General features: G+C 40.1%; 1 protein-coding gene and 1 pseudogene across 1 annotated transcript in view; both read left to right on the top strand.

Moving 5' to 3' along the window:
• The window catches only part of PRKCQ (protein kinase C theta), a 126,534-nt gene that overhangs the window by 15,532 nt on the left and 87,002 nt on the right, over nucleotides 1-24,000 (top strand). The window lies entirely within an intron of this gene.
• On the top strand, nucleotides 4,537-5,716 carry LOC118719792 (annotated as a pseudogene).

Here is a 24,000-nt window from a genome sequence, read left to right as displayed (position 1 = left end):
TTTTAGAGATAAGTTTTAAAATGTGTTTAGAAAGATATTTTAAAATGTCAAAAAAAAACTGCATGGAACTCTGACAGTTTCTGCTTCTCGGTAAATGGTGAGGGAGGAGACTGCCCAGTGCTTTGCTTTGGCTCCCATCACTGACCTGGCCACTCCCAAGTTCCCACGGAGGCAGCAGCACATAGATGAGGCCCACAGATAGCTAAACTCCTGTGCCTGGTCCTCTTTTCTTCCTCAACCTTGAACATCTACCTGGATTCCCATTTCTTCCCTACCTGCATGTTTCCTTTCCAGTAAAGTCAGATACTAAATTTATTGTGTTGTATTTCCTTCCTGCCAGCTATACTTCAAACCTACAATATTATAATGGAAAAATACATTTTAATAAATGTGAAAAATGTATTTTAGAATTCTAATTTATTCATTTATTCTTCTGGTCTTTTATTAATCTCAATCTCAAATTCTCATGGCATCATACTTGGATTTTCCTCTTATATCTTTATTCTTTTTTCATCAGTTCTTTCACATGTTTAACAATACACTAAACAGATTAGAAATGGAAATTCTATCATATATGGACACACACACACACACACACACACACACACGGACTGTTGTAAGTTGCAAAGAGCTACTAAGAAGAAAGTTGGTTTAATTAAAAATGAGTGAGAAATGCAGCCCGATTAACATTCTTTAGCAATAACTTTGAAGTTTAAAATTCAACTTTATGCGGTTGTTCTGGAAATTATAAGAGTAATATATTGTTAAACTGTGAGATATATTGTTTTTAAATATATATGTCTGATATAATTTTATAAGTTGCAGAATAGTCCATATGTTTTTATATTTGTGACTCACAAACAAGGTTCACATTAATTTCTGTTCATTTTTATGTCTATTATTTATTCAGTGTTATTATTTAACAACTTTCTGAATCACAATTCCAGTAAATTCAAAGAGGCATTCTTAGTCAAGAAAACATTTCTTTTGCCAATATTTTCCAGAGAATTATTTTTTAAAATCTCAAGAAGTTTTTACTTTATTATTTTTTATTGGTTTGCAAAATAACATTTAAAATACAATAGATGCTTCACATTTGAGCAAATGGACAATTTTCAGAGTTTGAGCAATTTATTGAATATATAAATGTTAGCCCTGAAAATGAATAAATTGGAAAACAATAATAACCACCAAGGCACAGAACATCCATGATGCACTCACTCAGGGACAAAAACAAAGCATCTACACTTCCATTTTAACCTTGTCCTTCTGTCCCTTGTGTACCGCCGATGGCAGCTGCCCCTTGGCCAGCACCTTTAGAGGATGTTTGAATTCAGCCAAAGATGAAGGAATGAAGGTGTGAAAAACCAGAGCAATACAGAGGCAGTCTTTTTTCTTGGAGTAGACTTCCCAGCAAATCAAAGGGTGGCCGCCTTTGGAATGCTACTTTCCACCTGATCTCAAAATACCCTCCATTATGCTGCCAGAAAGTTCTTACTTCACTTTATTCCCGTACCAGAAACTCTGCCAACGAGAAGTTTAAGGAACACAGATCCTCTTAAAAATGCAAGCACTGCTAAGATTTCCTTCACTTGTTAGAGTGGCTTAATTAATAACTTACCGAAAATAGGACATTTTATAGAAAAGGGAAAGGCTGGGATTGATTCATCACACAAATATTTATTGATCAATTACAGCATTGATTATTGGTCAGTGATTGATCTGAAGATTGCAAGTACAAGGGAGAAAAGAGGGCAATGTCCCGGCCCTCATGAAGCTACTTTCTTTCAGAGGATGAAGACAATAAAATTTAAACAGATTACAAATAAGATAATTTAGATCATGGCAACAGCTATAAAATAGCAGCAATGAAAGAGAAGAACTGAAGAGACAAATTTCTGGAACCCAGTCTGTGCTTACATTTCTAAATGTTCTCTTTATGGATTGTGAAGACGAGGTAAAATATCTGATATGTACTCACTGCTTCAAAATCACAATTACAAAAAAAAAAAAAAAAAAAAAAAAAAAAAAAGGAGCATGCAGACAAGTTACCGGGTGATAGAGAAAAGGCATATTCTGTCCTTCCCTGGTCCCAAATAATGCATAACCCTTGTCTTCTTCATTCCTCCATGAGAATGAGGCCCAAAGCCATGGCTTCTTTATCACCATAATGTTCCTTTGCTAGTACATACTTGGCACTTAGTAGGTGGTCAGTAAATATGTGATGATAAATATATGGAATCTGACTATTATTATGATTATTCCTATTAGTAATGAGGATCAATATCTTTTAATTTTAAAATCCTTAACTTTGTATTGCCTGTTGTTGACATGAGTAGAAGAAATCCCGGGCTCAAGAAGCTGAGCGAGATATCACAGCTGGTTTGGTAGTAAAGTCTGAAAGCCTCTTGGCATCTGCTATTTAACTCTGGCTCTAAAATAACCTGATAAACACCAACACTCTTCCACATCAGCTTCAAAAATTCAACTTCAACCTAAAAGTCTTATCTCTCCTCCTGTATTAAGATGGACAGATCCTCACAAGTGAATGGGACATGGTCCAATAGGTGACACTATTCCAGCAGGCAGGGATTCTCCTAAGAACAATATGTTGCCAGCGGCTCTGTGGAGTCAATCCATCAGCTTCCTAGTCCAAAGCAATTTCCTACATCTTCATGATGGTTTGCTTGCTAAACCATCAGCTGAAGTTATTTACCCCATATCTTTAATCTCAGTTTTCTGGTTGTATTTTATCTAAGTCATCTTAACTTTAGTTGAGCTAAAGCTGCGGTTTTACAAGTTTAAATCAGATGTGGGTTTCTGCATATTTCTCCTCCATGTGTTTATAAAGCTGTTTCTTTTTTTCATTATATGTCTGTTTTTCATCTTTATAGTTGTGTGAGGGGAGATTTGTCTTACTTACAGTTCTTTTAAACAAATTAAAGACTACTGAAAAGAACACATTTTAAGAAACCAAAATACTTTTTTAAATGCCTATTTAAGCTATATCTTTAGCCATAATTGAGTTTTCTTAAAGTTTTGAAGTTTGTCCATAACGAAGACTTTCTACGTTAGGCAAAAAGAAGGTTTCATTTGTTTTCAACATGGAAGAGATATGAAAAGGCAGCTCTTATGTGTAATGTGGAGAAGAAATAGGCAGCATTCAAGACAAGGGGCCTACACTAATTAGGTATTCATTGTAATAATCTAGAGAAGATATCTGAAGTTCTCAAGCCAAAAGACTGAATATTAGAGATCAATACAAAAGAAATAACCACATAAAATCCATAAAACTTTTTGCATAATTGAATGTAAGGGATAAAAATAAAGGAGTACTCTCAGTTGACTCCAATATTTGTAGCTTGGAAGACCCAGTAGATGGTAATCCCATTGTTCAAGACAGGAAAAAGAAGAGAGGCATGGGCATTGAGAAAAAGGTAGAATTCTTAGTTGTTTTGGTTGTGCTTAAGGAGCTGGTAGAATACCACTTGGAAAGGTCTCATATGCAATTGAAAATATAGCACTCATGGAAATGCAACTATAAGTCAAGAAAAGTGTACTTTTTAAAAGTTATCACTAAGCAGAGGATCCTTGAAGTCATCAGTATGGATGGGATTGGCCAGAAAGGAGTCAACTTAAAACCTAGACATATTCCATATCCATTTAGATTTAAAAAGCTGAACAAAAAGACTAAAGAGTGACCAAAGATGTGGAATTCAGCAGGAGAGAAGAGGAGTCATCAAGGAAAAAGACCAAAAATGAACCAGTGGATCTGGAAATTGGCATCACCAGTGATTTCTGAGAGATCAAGATTGGTGGGGTGGTGGGCAGCAGACACCAGAAGGCAGAGGAAGTGGAAGGAAAGGTGATGGAACCACAACTTCAGGAAAAGAAACAAAAAATGGCATCATTGGTACATTTGGCCTTTCTAGATACCCCCTATCATTTGTTGCTTTTAAACATGATCCATAAAGTAAGAACAAAGGTAATAATCTACAATATATATAAAAAGAGCCAGGGTCCATAATGACCAAAGGGTCCATCCCCTGGCCAGGCTCCATTGATCAGAGGATGGCTAATGGGGGAACCAGGTCCCTCAGGCTCCAATGAATCTGTGGCAGCAATGACTGGTGAGTGGGTGGAAAGCAGACAGCTTGGTCCCTCCCCTGGCTCGCAGGCTCCCTTTGATCAGGGGATGGCTAACAGGGAACCGGAGTGAATGATGTGGCAGGGACTGGCGAGCAGCTGGAAGGCAGGTCTCTTGGTCCCTCCTCTCCACCTTCAGACTCCAATCAATTGGTGGCAGAGGCAGGGCAGAACTGGGGACTGGCTTCCTTAGTTGTCCTGCAGGTACAATCTCCAGAAAACAGGCCAGGAACCAAAGGACCAGCACCATCAGCACGATCCTGACAGTGCTGCCAGCCTCCTGGAACTCAGCCTCAGGCACTGCAGCCACTTCCCCTCCCTAGACACTCCACAAGGAAGCAAGGATATTGCCAGCAGTGCCAGGGGCAATCAGCAGTGACTAACTGCTCTTCCTGTGCTTCCTCCATGTCACTCACGCGGGCCCCCATCCGCCCCTTCCAGATGAAGTGTGATCACTACACACGGAAGCAATGTAGTAAAAAAAACAAAAACCGATGACCAAGAGAATGCTGCAGTCAATGTCTGGAGTCCAGCTCAGGAGAACGAAGAGCAGGGAGAATCCCATAAGCTGGCCGATGCCAAGAGATTTCTGAGTGACTGCCTGGCGTGTGACAGTTGTGTGACTGCAGAGGAAGGAGTCCAAGTTTCTCAACAGAACATCAAGGACTCCTTCTGTGTTCTGAACCTTAATAAGAAATGTGATACCTCACAGCACAAGGTGCTGGCAGTGTCTGTGTGTCCTCAGTCTCTGCCTTATTTTGCTTCTAAATTCAGCCTCAGTGTCACTGATGCATCCAGAAGGCTCTGTGGCTTTCTCAGAAGCCTTGGGGCGCACTGTCTTCGACATGAAGATAGCTGTGGAATTCAGCATCCTGGAGAGTCAGAAGGTATTTGTGCATCAGTACAGCCAGCACTGTAAGGAAGAGCCCCAGCTACCCATGCTGACCTCCACCTGCCCCGATTGGGACCGATATGCAGAGTGTGTGCTGGGTCACCTCATCACCCCCACCTCTGCACAGCCAAGTGTCCCCAGCAGATCATGGGCTCTCTGGTGAAGGAGTACTTCACCAGACATCAGAGCCTGTCCCCAGACAAGATTTTCCACATCATTGTGGCCCCATGTTTGATAAGAAACTGGAGGCCCTTTGAGAAGATGTTCCCACAGCTTTACATAGTTCTCAGGGTGCTGACTGCGTGTTAACTTCAGGTGAAATTGTCCAGATAATGGAGCAAAGTGACCTCACCTCGAATGATGCTGCCGTGGACACTCTGTTTGGAGACATGAAGGAGGAGGAGGTGAGGCTCCATGAGGTGACAACTCTGACGGGTACCTGGCTCACATCTTCAGGCACATGGCCAAGGAGCTGTTCAGCGATGATGTGGGAGTGCTCAACTACTGCACCCTGAGGAACAAAGACTTCCAGGAGGTCACCCTTAAAAGGGACGGAGCGGTTCTGTTATGCTTTGAGGCTGCTTACGGCTTTCGGAACATCCAGAAGTGGTCCTGCAGCTGTAGAGGGACAAGTTCCCCTGCCACTTTGTGGAGGTCCTGGCCTGCACTGGGGGGTAAGAGCTGTACCAGGAGTGACTGGGGTGGGTGGGGTCTCCTCCCTGGCCCAGGCAGCCCTGCACACTGCCTATAGCAGGGCCCAGGACAGCCTTCCATGGCATCAAGTGGTAAAGGCCCAGCAGATGCCCGGCCTACAGGCTGCCTGAAGAGGGTGTCAGACACGTGAAGGAAAGACTTAGCATCTCTGTCATCACTTTGGTTTTCAGAATTTCCTGCTCCCCATCTGTCAGCTCCCTCCCTCTGAAGAGCAAGATTGTTATCACATGGGTGCAACTGGAATATTGAATCTCGAGAGGACTGCCCCAATGTATGTATCCTTTTGTCCAACAATGAAAAAAAAAATCTCAGAAAACAAGGATGGAGACAGACTACTGTCCTTTAGGCTTAAAGAAACCCCAGGGGTGTCCTGCGAAGAGCTGAGACTTGGTTCTGTCCATGCGCCCCACAGAGATTGGATGAGGAAATGGCCCGGTTTGGACCTGACTTTACCCACTTGTGTTACTCTTGAAGATGTCTTTGCCACAATGTGAACAAACTGCCACCTTTTGGAATAGAAGCTCATACGAAAGTCTGCATTCCCAACTTTTCTTGAAACAGATTTATGTTCTGCAGCTGTGGCCACCATAGCTGGGAGCCAGGGGGCACTGGAAGTGGAGCACCTTTTATAATCAGGAATTGAGCGGAACTCACTTTGGGGGAGGCCTCGCAAGTGTGACAGGTGTCACAGATGGAAGATAGAGAATGGAGAGGCGAACAACTTGCTGGGTCTCTTCCTGAGTGGGATCAGGCAGATGAAGGCCAGCCATCCCACCCCACAGTTGGGTAAGATAGCATCCTCTGTGTCCACCTCTCATCCTGTGGACCTGGCCAGTCCCCTCAGTTCTGGGCAGCCTTCTGCGTTCCACGACAGTGCACTCTGCCCTCACATGCTGCTCGCCCTAAGCGAGAAGGAAGAGAACAGTTGGCCCACAGACAACTACAAAGAAAGGTAGGGCTCACAGCTGGCGAGTGCAATGGCAGTGGCTGGAGCCTCTCCTGCCTCTGTGGCAGCGCTAAGGAGCAGTGAGCTGAGCGCTAAGGAGCAGTGAGCTGAGCGCTAAGGAGCAGTGAGCAGGCAGGCAGTAAGGAACAAGGGGTCCTGGACTGAGAGAGTGTGCAGGCTAGGCTGAGGGAACCACCCCCAGTGCATGAATTTCATGCACCGGGCCTCTAGTTCTTACTATAATGGTCTATAGATGAAAAGGTCATTCTTAGCTATACCCTATTTTTCAATCCACCTTATGATATCCACTTTTAAAAACTCACTATAACGTTAGAAAATTGGTATATTTCATTATCTTAAAGTAATTCAAATTAGTGGAAGCCTTTGAATCCCCTTACATTCTACTTTGATACTTATTTAAAATATATATACACAGCAATGGATGTCTTTCCCCCCACCTCCAATGATAGCACAGAATCACAGTTTAGCAAATATTTTTGTTTGGCAGTTTGTTCCAAAGAATTGCTTTATTCATCTGAATTTCTACTGTCTGAAATGTAAATTCCTAAAAATGGCTTGTATATGTACCATTTAGAAATATGAAAGGTTTTACTACTAAGCTCTGCAAACAAATAACTACTCTGCTTTCATATTAATTAAAGGTGACACTAACAAATCCTTACTTCTCATGAGGAGATTCAAATGAGTCATCATAGGATTGGACTCGGTTATTTTGAATAGAAGTAATTTTTCCAGATAAAAGAACGTTATAAAATAAGACTTGTTGGAAGAGATATCTGATATTACAATAATTTTTTAAAATATAACTTTCATTTTCATTTTTTGAGGAAAGAGTTGACAATTCCTGCCATAGAGATGAGTAAGATATTTGCCTCTTCTCAGAGCAATATATAGTGGATGTGGCCTTACCAGGTGTCTTCCAAATGGAGGGCTCTTAATAGAAATGTCAACAGCCACTGTATTTTCTGGAATCCTGAAGCTAGCTAGCTACTGCCCTCTACATGCTACTGACCAAGCTATCAAAATAGGGGACTATTTTTCATGCTGTTTTTTTCTTCCCCAACTTAATCCCCCTCATCCAATGTCAATGCCCATTCATTGATTCCCAGCTCTGAGCCCCATTTTGCTCCTAAAGCAACTGCTACAGTGTTTTCTGTCTTCAGAGTTGTAATTCCTTCAGAAATCAGTGTGAATGTTAGCACCCAGTGAGCTTTGTTGCTTTTTGGGTGAGTCCTGTGTCCTGTCCTGGGATCAAACCTGCAACCTTGGTGTATTCAAATGATGCTCGTCTAGCCAACTGAGCTACCCAGCCAGGGCAAGGCTGTATCTTTGAAAATAGTGTGTTTTAATCCATAGAATCATGAAACATAAACATTTTACAGCTGAGTACACTGTAAGTGAAGTAACTACTGAAGGTCACTAAGATGAATTCAGCAGATAGCTGGTTGAACTGGCATTTAAGAGGATGAGGAGGGAGATGGGTGTGTTTTTCCCTAGAAATACTTGAAGGAGCTCTGCCAGAGTCTGTCTCTGAGGCTCTGTTTTTGCCATCGCCATGGCTAATCAGCACCTTTTTATTTGGGAGACCTTTCTCCACACAAGATGTAATTTCACACTGTTAATTACAGTTCTGTTTTAAAAATTATAATAACATTCCCTGCCTCCCAGAGATAATCTTCATTGAAGTTTTAGGTGCTGGAAAACTATTTATTGGTGCTTTTACAGATCTTAAATTTTAGAGAGCAATTTGTCAATGAGTACGAAAGTGAAGACATGTATACACCAAAACTACTGTGCACCTATTCTAAAAAACTCTACAAGAATGTTCAAACAGCATGGTTTATAAAAGAAAAAAATGAGAACAACAGATGAATAGATATTTTTTAAATTGTAATATATTTATTTCAATGGACTACTAAGGAGCAGTTCTCAAAGTGGGGTCCAGGAAACCCTGGAGATTCTCAGGACTCAGATCAAAACTAATTTGATAGTACTATTCTGTCCATCTTGACCTTTCACTCTCATTCTGTACTGTGGAGTTTTCCAGAGACCGCATATTATTAGCAACAGACTGAGTGCAGAATAGATAATGAGAAGCCAGCTGTCTTCTGTTAGTCCAGACATTAAAGAGATTTGCAAAAAATGTAAAAAAAAAAAAAAAAGACACTTTTCTCATTAATTCTTTTGCTTTGAAAAATATTAGTTATCGCCCAAATTGGTTTGGCTCAGTGGATAGAGCATCAGCGTGTGGACTGAGAGGTCCAGGGTTCGATTAGGTCAAGGGTATGTATCTTGGTTGTGGGCACATCCCCGGTGGGGGGTGTGCAGGAGGCAGTTGATCTATGTTTTCCTCTCATTGATGTTTCTAGCTCTCTATCCTTCTCCCTTCCTCTCTGTAAAAAAATCAATAAAATATATTTTTTAAAAAGAAAAATATTAGTTATAAAATATAGTATTACATACAATGGATTTTATTGTTATTTTTAATTAATAAAGAAGTGTTTTAAAATTTTCTCAGTGTTTTTTCCAATATGGCAAATATTGATAGATTTAATCTACATAAACCAAAGCTTTTCAACATTTTCAATAATTTTTTAGAAGAAAATGGAATCCTAAAACCAAAAAGTTTGAGAACCACTACTATAGAGCAATGAAAAATGAGTAAATTGAAACTACATGTATGAACAAGAATTAATTTCACAAACATGATAAATGCAGTTGTGGAAAAATATAAGCAATTTTTATTGAATTTTAAAGCCAGCAAAATATACTACAAATATATATGTGTGTGTGTGTGTGTATACAATGAGTGGCCATATTATTATGATCTCTGAACACATAATAATCTGGCCACTCAGCATGTGTGTATATATATTCATGCACTCATATATATATATATGAGTCCTGGTGCATGAATTCATGCATGGGTGGGGTCTGGCCAGCCTGGCCAAGGGGAGGGAACATAGGTGGTTGACTGGCCTGACTGCTGGTCAAACTCTGGGTCAAGGGGACAATTTGCATATTAGCCTTTTATTATATAGGATATACACTGAGTATATATTTCATATATATGTGTGTGTGTGTGTGTGTGTATATATATATATGAAACATATATATATATATTTCATGTATATGTTTCATGTATATATTTCATGTATAAACGGGGTGGAAATAATACACTTCAAAATCTGGATAGTAATTCTGTTGGTGGGTACTAGGTATATGAAAGGAAATAAAATCAGTGGTAGGGTATTGGCAAATTCAAATATATTGGTAATGTGTTCTTTTTTTTAGGTTGGACTATTGGTGTAAAGGTGTATGTTAAGTTATTTTTTGAATTTTTGTACACCTGAAGTGTTTTTAATACAAGTTAATTTGTAAAACTAATATCTATATATAACTCAACAACAAAACGAAATAAAAAATGATTTAAAAGGTAATCAAAGGACTTAAATAGACATGTTTCCAAAGATGATATACAGATGCCAAAATATATATGAAATGGTGTTCAACATCACTAAGCATTAGAAAAATGCAAATTAATACCACATGAGCTATGACCTCATATCCATTAAGGTGGGTACTATAAAAAAAGAAAATAATTTTTGGTGAGGATATAAAGAAATTGGAACCATTGTGAACAATTGTCAGGAATGTAAAATGGTACAGCAACTATGGAAAATACTATGGAAATTCCTCAAAAGAAAATTAAAAATAGAATTATAGTATGATCCAATAGTCCCAGCTGTGGGTATACATCGAAAATAATTGGAAAAAAAAGTCTCACAACAGTATGGAGATTACCAGAAGGAAGGGAGAGTAAGAGACAGATAGAAGAGGATAAACAGGGGATAAATTGTAAATGAAAAAGACTAAACTTTGGATGATGATTGCACAAGGCAATGTTCAGATAATGTATGGTAGAATGGTACACTTTAAACCTATGTAATTTTATTGACAAATGTAAACCCAATAAATTCAATAAAAAATAAAGAAAACTGTCTCAAAGAGATATTTGCATACCTATATTCATAGCAGCATTATTTCTAATAGCCAATAGATGAGAACAACCCAAATATCTATTGATAGATAAATAGGTAAACAAAATGTGCTATAACCAATTAATGGAATATTATTCATCTTTCAAAAGGAAATAAATTCTGACATATGCTATGGTAAGTGAAATAAGCCAGTCATACACACTAAATAAATAAATAAATAAACAAATAAATAAATAAACAAACAAGTTGATCTCATTTACATGAGGTATCAAAGTAGTCAAATTCATAGAAATAGAAAACAAAATGGTGGACACCAGGGGCTACAGGGAGGCAAAAAAGGGGGAATTGTTTAATGAGTATAGAGTTTCAGTTTTGCTAAATGAAAAGTTGAAGAACAGTTGCCCAATAATGTGGACTATACCTAACACCACAGAACTCCACACTTAAAAATGGTTAAGAGGATAAGTTTTATGGTGTTTTTGTTTTTGTTTTTGTTTTTGTTTTTTTACCACAGTTAAAAATAAAATAAAAACTAATAGCTTTAACAATATTTTTTTTCTGAGCTAGAGATTTGCAGGTTCCTTGCTTTCACTCTAGTTATCATAAAAATAATAAGTTAACTACAATATATCTGACTTATCTAGTTGAAACTCCTGCTCAGACTCCTGCTTCAGTCTAGTCTTTGACATTGGTCATACTGAGCATTCTGCCCTTCCAGAATGCCCTCAGTTCCCTCTCACTTACCTAAGTCCTACACGCAGGAATTCTGATGATTCCCACTGGAGGATGCCTACTAAGCTCTGCATTCTCCCTGATACAGCCAGGAACCACCCTAAGCCACTTGGATCCCTCTTGCCTTGAGGACCTGGTACACTTATTTTTTATACAACCTTTGTCCGTACACACTAGTCCCATGTATTACTTCTTAATTTTTCAAAGGTATTTGTTCACCCTAAATGGAATTTAGACTTTTGGAAATCAGGATCAATAACAGTTGTTTATGCATGCCTATAAGTAAGCTTTGCATATAGCTGGAACACTATAAGTGTGAGTGAATGAATGAATGAACAGATAGATAAATGGATGGATCAGTAATATCTTTAAGATGTAGCTGAGCTGAATGTGGTAAGAATTAAATAGAACAACTTTTCAGAGCTAGTGTACCTCTGGCTTCCCTATGCTTTACTTCGATTTCTTGCACCAAGCCCCCTATTTCCTCTCAACAGCCTCATCTTGCTTTATCTAAAGAGGCACATCTACCCCAGGAGGGGATGGAGAGCGAGTGAGGCAGTCCTTACTCCCCTGCCTTGCTCACACTGCCACTCCATTTTACCCTCCTTCTGTTTTAATGGGTTTACTATTAATGATACTTAAAAACAGACACCAAGTAACAAAAATAGTAAGCATCAGGACTTGAACAACAGCATTTGGTATTTGATGTTAGATACCTTTGAGCTCACTTCCTCACTCTAACTGTTGAGTCCTTTGACAATTTATCTTAACCCTTTTTCAAACTGTGTAAAATATACATAGCATAAAATTGACCATTTTAACCATTTTTTAGTGTACAGTGAAGTGGCATTAAATACATCCACATTGTTGTGCTATAATCACAACCATCCATCTCCAGAACTTTTTCACCTTCCCAAACAGAAACTCTGTGCCCACTAAATAATAACTCCCCTTCCCCCAACCCTTGGTAACATCTATGTATCCCACTTTCGAGTATTCTAGGAGCCTCATATAAGTGGAATCATATGGTATTTGTCCTTTTGTGATAACTTATTTCTTTTTTTGAAAAAATTTTTAATTGATTTGATAGAGAGATGAAAGGAGAGGGAGAGAGAAAAACACCAATGAGAGAGAGAAACATTGGTTGGCTGCCTCCTGCACGTCCCTTAATGGGGATTGAGCCCAAAACCCTAGCATGTGCCCTGACCTGGAATTGAACCAGCTACCTTTGGGTACACAGAACAATCCCCAACCAACTGAGCAACACCAACCAGGACATGACTGGCTTTTTTCACTCAGCATATGTCCTCATAGCTTATCCATGTTATAGCATGTGTCAGAATGTTGTTTCTTTGGGGGCTAGTTACTACTCTACTTTAACCGTTTAGACCTCAGTTTCCTCTTCCATAAAATGGGATGTGTAACCCATTCTTCTAATTCTGCTGTGAAGACTTAAGGAGGCCATGAAAAATGATGCCATGAAAGATACTAATTCAGTTTCCTTCTCTTTCCTGCCTAAATCCTAAATTTCATGAGGACCAGGTGAAATAAATATTCCTTTCTCATTTCCCTAGTTCCTGATTCACATATTAGTGAGTATGCAATAAATATTATGTTTAATTGAATGGAAAAGAATCTCTTGATTTAGTAAATTAAAGATCTACTCCCAGGGTCCAAGCATTATAAAAGCAGTCATTTGTTTCAAAGTTCCCGATTCTCCCTTCCCCCATTGATTAATAATGTAAGAGGGGGAAATAGACCCTCTACCCTAGCCAGTGGAAAGAGCATTGGCTTGTGGACTGAAGGGGCCAGGTGTGATTCTGGTCAAGGGCATGTATCTCAATCCCTGGCCCTTGTTGGCAGTGTAATACATGTATCTTTCTCATGTCAATGTTTCCCTGTGTGTGCGTCTCTCTCTCCCTTCCACTCTCTCTAAAAATGAGTGGAAAAATATCTTCAGGTGATAATTTACTAAAATAAAATAATAAAATTTCAGACCTCTGCCACTCAGGAAAACAAAGTTAATATAACTCACTATGTAACTGGGTAAGAGAGAGGGTTGAACAGCTATCTGATAAACTCAGATATTGAGAACAGACTAAATGAACCAAACCACAAGTAAAGTCCCAGTTTTATTTATTTTAATTTGTAATCATCCTTTCACCTAAATCAATGTGAAGTGATCACTGTGGATTTAATAGTCCCACTCCTCCCATGCACACTGCGTTATTAAAATGGGCAAGTTGCTATAATACTTCAGCTGACAGTGTGACTGGGTCCTCAGAGAGGAAAATCTGATGAAGAACCTTGAGTGATGTTAATGTTAGTGGAAACATAAAGCCATTCATGAACTTTCCAGAATGGATATAAAGTGGCAGGAATTGAACTCAAAAATGACTCTGTGACAGAGTTTAACTTTCATCAGATTGGTTTTTCCCACTAGAAAAATTTCTGTGAAAAAATTTATTGCATGCTCTTTTTGATTCTTGAAACATTTGTTTTTCCCAAACCTCTCTCTCTGGAGCTCCTCAAAAGGTGGTAATTTAATACATAAATTGTTTGCCTTGAGAAGTTCTTTTTTCTTTAATATGAAAGAATGTAGTAGAAGTATGCTCAGTGAGAAAAGCCAACTTTTTGAAATCCTACATTGTACTAAATGAATCTTGCCTATATAAATTGAGAAAACAATGAGCTTAAGTTTACTATGTAGAAAATAATGTCAAGTTTATTTGTTTTATTATCGCTTAGGATAAATTAAACTGGTGCAAGTTTGTGTATATCAGGCACTGAAAATAATATAGCTTTCCTAATCTGCTGAAAGTAAATGTGTCATATTCCTTAAAAAAATAGGAATGTTTTAGAAACATATGCTACATATCTCAGGGAGGCCAAGCCCATAATTGCTTGGAAAATAAAGAAATGCTTTATTTAAGTTATACCAAACCCAGAAAGCAATCTGTATATCTTACAGAGTTGGGAGTTTGTCTAAAAATAAAGAAAAGGCAAAACATAATATTTTACAAACAACTTTCATACCCTCCTTTTCTTGCCAGGATCTCATCTGTAAGAGTTACACAGGGCCTTCCCAAAGAACAGAATGGCTTAGCAATTAGGCAACAGTGCTTTGGAGACAAATACAGCAGGTTAGGCCCCTGGGCAGGGGCAGGGGCAGGGGGGGGGCGTGCAAAAATGACTCAAATTTTTCCATTAGTCCTACACATAACAATAAAATAAAAATTAATGTGGCACTGATATTTTTATTCTTTGTTTTTGTCTCAAAATATACAGAATACTATGACTTCTTTGTATTTCAGATAAATTAAAAGAAAAGTTAATGGAATCAAACATGTTTTAATTATGTTTGATTAATTTTATGGTATATAAAGTAATTTAAATAGTTAAAAATAGGTTGTCTGCCTGGCCAGCATGGCCCAGTTGTTAAACATTGATCTATGAACCAGGAGGTCATGGTTTGATTCCAGATCAGGGTATATGCCCGGGTTGCAGGCTCAGTCTCTAATGTGGGGCATGCAGGAGGCAGCCAATGGATGATTCTTTGTCAACATTGATGTTTCTATCTCTTTCTCCCTCTCCTTTCCTCTCTAAAATCAATTTTAAAATATTTTTTAAACAAAATAGGTTGTCTAGTATCACCCACCTTTAAAAATAGAAACTGGCTCTGGCCGGATGACTCAGTTGGTTGGATCATCATCCTATACGTTAAAAGGATGTGAGTTTAATTCCTGGTCAGGGCACATATCTAGGTTGCAGGTATCATTCCCAGTCAGGGTGTGTATGGGAGGCAACAGTTCAATGTGAGAATTGATGTTTCTCTTTTCCATCAGTGTTTCTCTCCTCCTCTTCCTTCTCTTCCTCCTCCTCTTCTTCCTTCTCCTCTTCCTCCTCCTCCTCCTCCTCTTTCTCCTTCTCCTCCTTCTCTTCCTCTTCCTCCTCTCTTCTTCTTCCTCCTCCCCCCCTCCTCTCTCTCTCCCTCTCTCTCTTTCTCTAAGATCAATGAAATAGCCTCAGTGAGGATTAAAAGCAAAAAGAAACTGACTGCCAGGGTAATAGAAAGGGCCTCGAATGCTGGATCCTTTTCTTTTCAGCTGCAAATCTTTGTACAATATGTATGAATTCTTTGCTCAGTTTCTTCATTTGTAACATAAGGGTGACAAATTCTATCTTGCAGAGCTACCATGGGCATGTTTTTAAAGATGGGTATAAAGCTCAGTTAACAGTAACTAATAATATTTCTAACTTGCATTTTCATTATAAATACCTGCAACTTACACACTAAACACACCCCTTTAAGACATAAAATAGTCTTGGTAAAGGACTTAGCAAAATCTTCCCCAAAACATATTTTCCACAGTTAAATTTTAATCTATCACTTTCTCGTGAAGTTTAACACATATTCCAAATTAATCAGGGATGAGAAGTAGATTAAATTAATGATTTTTTTAATTTACTGTAGTGAGATAAATGGTATAATCAATTTTGTTTACCTGAGGGGAAAATGGCACTCTCCTTGGAAGCTACATGCAAGCTATCTGAAAAATGTATAACCCTTGAGCATTAAGCAGACTTCTTCCCTTCCCATCAGGCTTTGTGGTTTCCATTCTGACAGCTGCCTACACAAAGCCTAAGTCAAATAAGATCATTGTAAGGGGTGAGTTTATTTCATCATCCATGACAGTGTTTAAGTGTCTGGGGGTGTGTGTTTGCTTTTCTGATGTAACCACAAAGTAGCGGTTAGTTTCTCTCTAATAGATATGGGTGGCAGAAGTCGCTGTTGGCTTTAAGATGATGTATGAACTCTTATTCTGAGAATGCTTGGTACATTTACCGTGTCATGACAGGCCTAGCGCTTACTTTTTTCCTCTCTCACCTTTTTCTCACCAGCACCCTTTCTTCCCCTTTTCGTTTTTCTCCTCCATTTGGAGAGAGAAAGAAACCAGACAAGCTCAGCAGAAAGTGTTAGGAACCACGTGCCACATATGACAGTATTTCAAATGTGTAGGCTCCACCTGTGTGACTTTTGCTTCTTTTCTTTTTAAAAGTAAACACAGCAGGATGTGCGCACACCAAGTACTGAGCACATAGAAATAGGGGAAGTGCTGGCTGAGGAACAGCTTTAAAGGACAGTAGCGGGAGCTGGCTGCCTCCCTGCAGGGCATTGGAAGGGGAGTTGACTTCCTAGCCCTGGACTTTTCTTAGAGCCTCACAGAAGGAGCTCTGCGTAGGGAAAGGACAGATTGGCAGTGGGGTTTGCTTTAGCTTTGAGACTTTCTGAACACAAGCAGAAAAATAAACCTTTACTAAAAAAAAAAAAATAAATAAATAAAATAAATAAAAAGGAAACCTTTATTTTTATTTGACAGAAACAATGAAAAGAATATGAACTTGACTTGGAAATACCTTATACCTTATGAATTACATATTTTCCCAGTGAATATATATGAATATATATATTCATTCCTAGGAATACCTAATGAAGCTATAATGTAGGTAACCTTTATTACCTCCATTCCTTTTAGATAAGGAATTTGAAGCACAAAGGATGTGAGTGACCTTTACCATCTAATTCAACTTTAAGCTGATCTTCTGGCTTCCCCTATGTGCTACTACCTAATATCACAAGATGAGTGGCCAAGTGCACCTGCAATCCAGATGCTGAATTCTGCTCTTAGAGTGAGAACTGTTAACTCTGAAATTATATATGTTCTGTTATTTACATAATGACTTCCATAAATGCTGCTGTATTCACGTCTTGCTGCCTCCACTAAAATGCAAGTGTTCAATGATAAAATACCAATAATCCATGCTCAATGGATATTCATTGTGTGCGTGTTTATATATATACTAGATGCCTGGTGCACAAAGTTTGTGCACTGAAGGGGGTCCCTCAGTCTGGCCTGCCCCTTCTCACAGCCCAGGAGCCCTCAGGGGTTGTCCTACTGACAGCTTAGGCCCGCTCAGCCACAGTCTGGCCTCCTTCTGTGGAAGGTGACCGGCCAATCAGGGGAAGGTACTGCCCCCATCACTCCCTCACTGCTGCTGCCTCTGGCCTCCCTCTGTAGGAGGTGACCCTGCAATCAGGGGAAGACAATGCCCCTATCACATTTTTTGCTGCTGCCACTGCCAACCGTGAGGCTGCTTGAGTCTCAGCCATTGCAGTCACTGCAGCTTGCCTGAGCCTCACCTGGCCCTCATTGCCTGAGCCTCAGCCTCACAGCAGCCAGCCCTGGGCAAGCGGCAGCAGCCATAGGCCGCAAGCTTCCCGTGCTTAACCAATCAGGTTCACTCATCCAGTGATGAGCAGACCGTGTCCTCCAGGGTTCTCCTGGCTGTGGGGGAGGGTGCAGGTCTCCCTCCGGCCCTGGGTCACTGGGTCACTACTAGAGGGTCACTACTAGAGGAAATTCCCTACATTGGTTACCTGGACACCTGGTAGCCCTCACCAATTACTGACCTGACCCGAGGGGTGTTGAGGGGTAATGGAGGTGGCCTGGGAGTTTGAGGAGCTGTAGGAAGGGGCTGCCTTTCTCAGAACCCCTGACCTGCAGTGCTGGAGGCCAAGGTGTGCCGTGGCTGGGTTAGGAGCTCTTAGCTGTGGAGCTTGGACTTTCCCTCACCTCTCCTCACTAATGGGCTGTCCCTCACACACCTGCCTTCACTGCTGGTACAGAGCTTTCCCAGCAGTGTGGCTCTGCTGCCACTTGGCAGAAGGAACCTGGGTCCTTTGGGGCAAGCCACAGTGGCCATTGGGAGTACTCACAGCTTCTTCCGCAGCCATGTGGGGAATACAGGCTGCCCTCCACCAGGCCTGCCACCCACACCCCTGTCCCTGCTGCCATTGCATTCCCAACACTGCAAGCTCCCATGTACCCGTACCTGTCATTACTGTGACTCATTCCAACCAATTTCCATATTACCCTTTTATTAGTATAGATATATACACTAGAGGCTGGGGGCATGGATTCATGCACCAGTGGGATCCCTTGACCTGGCCTCACAATCCAGGACCCCTTCAGGATGTCAGAGAGTTGGTTTTTGGCCTTATTCCCACAGGCCAAGCCAAGGGACCCAACTGGTGGGCAAATCCATGCACCAGGACTCTAGTATGCATATAAGATCTTTGGTTAATCTCTTCTCATCCTCATCCTCCACTCCCCCCCACCCTGCCCCCCCGAAGTTCACCAGTCTGTTCTGTATTTCCATGCTTGTGGTTTCCTCTCCTGCATTAAGCATCTGCTCCCTGGTGGTCAGTGTGCATCACAGCTAGTTGGCCAGTCACATATATATATATATATTTCTCCAAGAATATCAGAATGCAAAGATATTTCACCAAGATGGCAGATTTCTGTCTGTAAATGATTAGCAAAATAGCACAAATAGCAAGTCTGGAAGCTATCACACACTATAGGGTGTTGAGATTAAACTAGACTGGAGAGATTAACCTCTACTCCCTCATTTTATAAGCAAAGAAGATGAGACCCACAGAGATGAAATAATTTTCTCAATTTTACCCAGTTCCTCCTTGAGCTTTGAGTTGGCCTCCTCATTCTTAATGAGAACAATTAAAACCATTCACAGCCCCAGCTTCTGCCTCTGCCAGAGAATCAAAGAGCTTATTGAAAAGGTGTGGTTGCTTTCCTGGACCTTGAAGCCAATAGTATAGAAATTCCCAGCAGCTTGGCACTTTAACAAGTCCATATAGAAATCAGATAGCATCCAGAGAGTAGGGGGAAATAATTTGAATTTTGAATATGAATACCTTTTGGAGAAAAGAGTAAAGAGCAGATACTACTTTGTATGGAAAAGAGAAAGTTGGAGATGAGTTTACTATATAGTATCAATATAAGAAGGATAATTGAAAAGAGCCAAAGTAGCAATTTTCCAATCTTCACTTAAAAGAGAGAAATAGACTTGTAATATAGCAGGAAATTTTTTGTATATTTGTAAAAGAAAAGAAAAGAAAAGAAAAGAAAAGAAAAGAAAAGAAAAGAAAAAGGTTATAATCAGCAGGACTAATGCCAAATGCACTTAATTTCCATTTCTGTGGAGTTACCAGACTAGTGAAATACTAGTGAAAAAGCATTTTATTTCTATAAGATATTTAACACAATGTCTCATAACATTCCTGTTAAAAACTTAAAAAATAAGCCGAAACTGGTTTGGCTCAGTGGAGAGAGCGTTGATCTGTGGACTGAAGGGTCCCAGGTTCAATTCCAGTCAAGGGCATGTACATTGGTTGTGGGCACATTCCCAGTAAGGGGTGTGCAGGAGGCAGCTGATTGATGTTTCTCTCTCATCGATGTTTCTAGCTCTCTATCCCTTTTCCTTCCTCTCTGTGGAAAATCAATAAAATATATTTTTCTTAAAACTTAAAAAATAACTAGCTGCTGCCTAAGGATAATCCGTTTCAAATTCAAGATAGAAGGGTTTTTAGTGGCAGGTTATAGGAGGCTGTATTTGATTCTACCCTAATCATTAGCATCTGTAGGAATTATCCTGAGTGAAGACTTAAAAGTCAAACCAAACTAACATCTGACCACACAAAACTAGAAGGGTCTGGAAAAGACAGCTCCAAAATGATCACATGACAGGGAAGCCAGGCCAACACCAAACTGAGATCTAACTTTGTAAAAGCCTTCATTTAGATACAGCAACCTAACTGGTCAAGGACAGGATGAGAAAATATGGGAACATTCTGATGAAGAAGTTAAGACTTCTGTAGGAGATAACAGTAGAACATAGCTTCCACAAAAAAGTCATTTTATTCTCAGCCTGCATTGATTGGATCAACCTGACAATATCTGAAGAGTATGGATCATTACAGACATACTTTAAAAGCACATGAACATGCACAAAAAGATGTTCAACATCCATTGGGATGCAGAAAACAGGAAATAAGTGTGTGGAGAAATATTACTGGTTAAATGTAAAATGGTATAATTGTTGTGGAAAACAGTATGATGGCTCCTCCAAAAGTAAAACATAGAATTACCATGTAATCCAGCAATTCTACTCCTAGACATATACTCAAAAGAATTGAAAGCAGAGACTCAGATACTTATACACCAAGGTTCATGACAGTGTTATTCAGAATAGCCGAAAGATGGAAACAACCCAACTATCTATCAATAGATGAATAGTAAACAAATGGGGTCTATAGATGCAATGGATTATTATTCAGCCATAAAAATGGAGTGTAATTCTGACTACAATATGGATGAATTTTGATAATGTTATATAAGCACAAAAGAACAATTGTGTCATTCCACTGAAGTGAGATACCTAGACTGATCAACTTCTTAGAGACAGACTGTTGAATGGTGACTACCAAAATCTAGGGAGAGGAAGGGATGAAGTCTTATTACTTAATGGGTACAGATTTGTTTGGAAGATAGAAAATTCTGGAGATGGATGATGGTGATCATTGTACAACATTATGAATGTATTTAATGTCACTGAACTGTAAATTTAAAATGATTAAGATGGTAAATTTTATATGCAGGGTGTCCCCATCAAAAAAAATTATCATTTTGGAGCTGTAACAGCCGATAGCTTAATTAAATGTAACAGCTGATAGCTAAATCTTGAAAATAAAAGGTATTTTAGTAAACACTGCCTTAATAATTATTCAAAGTTTGTATATACATTTTGGGGGAATAACCTATATAGTTCACCATAATAAAAATGTTATTAAATATGGATTAATTATTCTGCCAACAACAAAGCATATTGACAAACTTTACTGTATCCCTGCAAAGGTGATCAAGACCAAGGGTCTAGAAGCTCTGACAAAGAAAAGGTATCTAAAGGATCTGAGGGTATTTCCTACCAAGAAGAAAAGGCAGAGGAGCATGTCAGCTGTCCTTGACTAGCTGCAAGGATCTGTGGCAGAGGCTGCACACTTATTCAACTTACAGAGGGAAACCTTGGGGACAGAACTAGGATCAATGAGAGAACTGATATCCAAGGAGATAAATTTCAGTACGGAAAAGTTTTTAAACAATTAGAACTATATTTAGCACTTCCCAATGGAACAGCTTCTGTAAGATGTTTCTTCTCTCTCTGCTAAGAGGTCACTCCTATTAAAATGCCTTCTACCTCCAATCAGATACCAGCCCTGCTTCCTTAGCTTCCCAGAGGCCCAGCAAAAAAAATAAATAAATAAAAATAACTGCAATTGGTTGTGTTATGCCCAGACTTCGTGATCCCCAAGGACCACCAGGGAGCCAAGTCCGATGCAATAAACAAAAGAGCCTGTACCATGCTAGCAATGGGCTCCTCCCACTCATGCCGGCAGCATGGCGGAAGAGAGCGAATTTCTCCCAGTGCAGGGGTTTTGAGGGCTAGGGATAACTCCGCCCTACGGGGCGGAGTTGGGAGCTCATCCTCGCCCCGCCCTGCCCTTTCAGTTGCAGTCAGTCAGGCCAGACTTGCAGATCCATTTCCTGCTTCCCCAGAGTCAACCACCCCTGGACCCCAACCCCAATGGTTGGACACCTAGAACAGCTATTCCTTCCTCAGAGGCTCAGATGAGAGGTGTTTCAGACAGATGCAGGGAAAGCTGGCAGAAGCCTCAGTCCCATTTTCACTGCTCCTGGAGAGCATGCTCTCATTCCCCCTAGAGAGCCATGGGTCAGGGAAGCAAAGCCCACTCCTTCCTCTTTTCCTTCCCGTTTGCCTGAAGGCTAGATGTTCTGTGTCTGTCACTTGTCTTTTTATTCCCATTCCATCACCAGGGAGGAAGCACTGAAGTGCAGAGGGTCCAGAGGTGGAAGTGTGGGGAAGGGTGGCACCCCCTGTGAAAGAGGAAGCAGAAAAAGGCAGCACTGATTCTGCCCTCCCTGAACCAAGTTTGCCAAGATAAGAAGTGTGGCTTCATTATTGGGAGCAACAGAGGTGACCGTGTCTTTTGAGAGCCCTAGATGAATAATACCTCTTAATCCCATCTCTGCAGTTAAAACCAGCCGCTGAGAACTCAGTGGGAACCCAAAGGTTTCTTGACAAAGATGTCAGCATAACTCACTCAGTCAGATGTAATTAAAAATAATCACTAACAGAATAGCACTTAGCTTATTGGAGATCAAAGAACTGTGTGTGCTCTCTGAACAAACTCTGAGAGAGGAGAGGAATATTTACCGTCGAGAGCCCCCAGGACAGCATCTGCGCACTGGAGTTCCAGTCCCCACTCCACCATAATTAGCTGCATGACCTTGGACAAATGTCTTCACCTCTCAGAGCCTGTTTCTCTTTCTGTACAATATGGTAAAAGTGTCAACTTGAGAATGTCTATAGCATTAAAGTGGAGGAAACATATTTGAAAGTATTTACAATACATGTTAGATTTGTTACTCCTCATTCTCATGTATTTCTCTAAGAGGTAAACTGAAGTATAGACTAAGAAACTAGGTTATTGATTTCAATTCTTTTTAGAACAAGATGAAATGTTAGTTTGAAAAACAAACAAAAGTAAGAAAAAGAATGTCCGCCTTCCCTATAGCCATTCACAAATGCCCATAGTGAAGAACCAAGACGACTCCATTCCTTCTCTTCCACATCCAGCAATCTATGTGTCCCCATCCCACCACCACCTCCACCACCGGAGTCCCTCCCACCCCCATGTGTTTCATTGCCTGCTTCTCTCTATCCTTGTAGAATGACAAGTTTGTTCTGGTGACAACCAGACCAGTATGTTTACTTCACTCTGAGCTTGGAGGTTGGGAGACGTTGAGGATTAGGGACAGGATATTTCTATTTGCTAGACAGGTTTTTGTTTTGTTTCAAGGAGGAAGAGTTTGTGCCCCTAGAGCTCATCTTCTTTGTTCCTACACCCCAAGTACAGGACAGATGTGCTAGATACTCCATGTATTTCCTTCTGCTTTCTCTCCCAGAATTATTACTCTGGGCAAACAAATTTGAATTTCAAATTCTTAAACTTCAGAAGATGGTTCAGATTTGTTTTTTGCTGTCAGTTGTTGGGAGGAAACAGAACATTGAAGCCAATGCCCATTTGGTTACCATTGTCATGTCCTCCTTTTTTTTTTTTTTTTTTTTTGGTGAGTGGGACAGGGAGAATTGGCTGGTCAGGAGGAAAAGACGGAGAGGGAGAAAGAAGAGAATCTTTAGAGTAAAATGATAAAATTCTATTATTGTTATTAAGATGATTTTCTATCAGTCAGAAAACTTTTTCAGTCATATTATTTCATATTAAAGTCTTGTGAAGTGTGGTATTTGATACTCTATGTTTGGCTGCTGTGGCCTAAACAAGATAGCTGAGAACCCAGGCTCAGGCATCACCAAGGTCACTGCCAAAGTTATTCAGCACCACCACCTTCATATTGTAGCTGGGGGCCCAACCTGGAAGTTGCACATAGCTTGGCTCACTTGCTGTTGGCCACATCCAGCTGCCAGGACATTGAAGGGAACAGGTCTGGGTTCAGCTCTGAGACTCTGTGCCAGTGGGAAGGTTTATACCAGAGGCTGTCCGACCTTCAAATGCCGTTTGTTGGAGACCTCTTCTTCCCCTCTTCTTC

Source organism: Pipistrellus kuhlii, unplaced genomic scaffold, assembly GCF_014108245.1.
Source record: "Pipistrellus kuhlii isolate mPipKuh1 unplaced genomic scaffold, mPipKuh1.p scaffold_m20_p_1, whole genome shotgun sequence".
Classification (NCBI taxonomy): domain Eukaryota; kingdom Metazoa; phylum Chordata; class Mammalia; order Chiroptera; family Vespertilionidae; genus Pipistrellus; species Pipistrellus kuhlii.
This window is presented reverse-complemented; position numbering and strand designations above follow the sequence as displayed.